The following is a 2970-nucleotide window of genomic DNA, read 5'->3' on the forward strand; positions in this document are numbered from 1 at the left end:
CACCGCCTCGGCTTCTACATTCTGCAACAAGTGTAAACAACCATCAATCCTGTCAAGCCTCCTCAAGATCTTATATGTTTTAATCCATTCGTCTCTTACTGTTCTAAATTCTAGCAGATATAAGCCCAGACTGTCTGACCTTGCCTTCTGAAATATTTTCAGCATTAATACTTATATATGAAGCTGTGCTAAACGTACCTTGAAAGGTTAGGGTTGTTCAGTCATATACATTTATTTTGTATATAATTCATACATATGTATTTTTCACACCTTGTTGAGTCTTAATTTCTGGCAACCTCTCTAGAAATGAAAATTTCCTTTCAAAAAGTGTGGAGTCTCATTCATCTTAAATGGGAATTCTTGTTTGGGATTTCATCTAAATTAGAATTAAAACGTCTCCAATTTTTTCTATCCCTTTTCGCAACATCACTGTTAATCTCAATGTTTTTTGCTTTTTGTACATAATTTATCATTGAATTAAATATTCTGACACACGCCCTGGTTTAGAGTCTATCCTAAATAAAATGTGTTTCTCTCAGTGTTTGGGCACTGATTGGTTTGTGCCTGTTCAGATTAAGTTGGACAGTGCACAGATTCGGTCCACCTATCTGGGATATCTGATTGAATGGATCCCATGCTGCTTACTTCTTCTTGGTGTTGCCAACTGCTTCTATACTTGCAAGAGAGTCCAGTATCATTGTTCACATATGATGTGGTGTAGCTGGCCTGCTCTTCCTGTGATGTGGAGGAGCCGGTGTTGGACTCGGATGGACAAAGTCAAAAATCACATGACACCAGGTTCTAGTCCAACAGGATTATTTAAAAACACAAGCATTCGGAGCACCACTCCCTCTACAGACAGCTATTGAGAGAGAATACACTGGACACAGAATTTATAAGTAAAAGATCAAAGTGTCATACAACAGGTGCAAATGCATCTGATCTGAGATGTCACCTCTTTTATTCTGATAAAACCTTTAGTTATCTTTGGGCAGTGGCTTGAAAGAAATTCTGGAATTTACATATTAATCAATCGAAACCTGCATCTCCATTCTAACTGTTGAAAGACTTAACAGCGACCTAGGTTTGTACAATACATTTACATCAGTTGTATCACTCTTAGATCCTTTACTTACAAATTCTGCATCTGATATATCCTCTCTCACAAGCTACCTTAAGAAAGAGCAGTGCTCTGAAAGCTTGTGTTTTCAAATAAACCTATTGGACCATCACTCAGTGTCGTGTGATTTTTAACTTCCGAAAGGCAAGCTGCTTTTCTGAAAGGGACAGTGCACTGAAGAATTTTGCTACAATTTAAATGATGGAAGTGTGAACACAATGATAGAGAGAAGGACTGAGGGAGATCAATGTAGCACAAGAGGCAACAGTGATGGAGGTGAACTGGAGGAGAGATGCCATGGCTCCAATGGGGATTCCTTTGAAAGGGAATGGAAGATGGTGGCCAGTAATATCATTTCCTGGAGTCAAGACCCAAAGAGCTGGTAGCAGTGCCACACCAGGTTTGATGATCTTGTGTATGTGGTCAAAGTCAGTGACTGTCTCTCCAAATGCTACTTGTGCTCCACCACATCACCAACTTCTCATACAGTACTATGCACCATGTTCCCATCACTCAAACATTACCAATTCTTAGCAATCAAGATTCACACCTAACATTCAGATATCCCCTTCAGTCACCAGCTAGTTTCATCATGTCTAACTGTGGGAGGCATATCGTCCACACACAGTGTGACACAATTGCTGATGTTCTACCTTTCTCTCAGCTGGACAGTTATAGAATCATGGAATCCCCTACAGTGTGGAAGCAGACCATTCAACCCATCGAGTTCACACTGACCCTCTGAAGAACATGCCACCCAGACCCACCCCCTTACCCTACCCCTGTAACCCTGCATCTCCCATGGCTAATCCATTTGACCTGCACATCCTTGAACACGAGGGGCAATTTTGCACAGCCAATCCAACTAACCTGCACATCTTTGGACTGTGGAAGAAAACCAGAGCACCTGGAGGAAAGCCACACAGACGTGAGGAGAATTGCAACTCCAGACAGTCGCCCAAGGGTAGAATTTAATTTGGGTCCCTAACACTGTGAGGCAGAAGTGCCAATCACTGAGCCACCGTGCTGCCCCAACAGTTGGACCTATTATTGTGAGGAGTAGAGCAAACCTGGCAAGGGTGAGGGCTACCTACATCGCCTGAGCCTTGCAGAAAGGATGGGGCTGGCTGCAATTGAGACAATGTGTAGATTGATGCCATGTTCCTGTGTGATGCCACTTCTCAGTTCAGAGCTCACCCTCATCCTGAAATCTGGCATGATGAGAAGCTGCAGATGGAGTCAGCATGGATTGTTTTCCTCCTGCTCCCCTTCACTCACATCGAGCTCTTACTGCTCATTCACCACAAAGTCTGGGCTACAGTTGATCTTTGAGAAAGGGAGACAAAAGGAAATGGAACCGTTAGAGGGGAATTATCTGGCTGAGTAAACATGGAAATATCTCGGCTGGACACCACAGAGGAGACTGATGTGGAGGTGATACTGAAGGAAGAAAAAGTTGGTTTTAGACCAGGATGATGTAAGTTACAGCCACTGTCTGTGCTGAGGTGGCACGGTGGCTCAGTGGTTAGCACTTGTGCTCGCTTCGGCAGCACATATACTAAAATTGGAACGATGCAGAGAAGATTAGCATGGCCCCTGCGCAAGGATGACATGCAAATTCGTGAAGCGTTCCATATTTCGTTTGGATGGCCAAGTGGCTCAGGGGTTAGCACTGCTGCCTCACAACACCAGGGTCCCAGGTTCAATTCCAGCCTCAGGTGACTGTGGAGTTTGTACATTCTCCCCGTGTCTGTGCGGGTTTCGTCCCACAATCCAAAGATGTGCAGGTTAGGTGAATTGGCCATGCTAAATTGCCCGTAGTGTTCAGGGATGTGTCGGTTAGGTGCATT

General features: G+C 43.8%; 1 non-coding gene across 1 annotated transcript; it reads left to right on the forward strand.

Annotated features, from left to right (window-relative positions):
• Positions 1 to 2654: 2654 nt before the first annotated feature.
• LOC140488245 (U6 spliceosomal RNA) lies at positions 2655 to 2761 on the forward strand. The gene has a single exon (XR_011963040.1). It is a non-coding gene; the product is annotated as a U6 spliceosomal RNA (small nuclear RNA).
• The last annotated feature ends 209 nt before the right edge of the window (positions 2762 to 2970 follow it).

Source organism: Chiloscyllium punctatum, chromosome 17 (assembly GCF_047496795.1).
Source record: "Chiloscyllium punctatum isolate Juve2018m chromosome 17, sChiPun1.3, whole genome shotgun sequence".
NCBI lineage: Eukaryota > Metazoa > Chordata > Chondrichthyes > Orectolobiformes > Hemiscylliidae > Chiloscyllium > Chiloscyllium punctatum.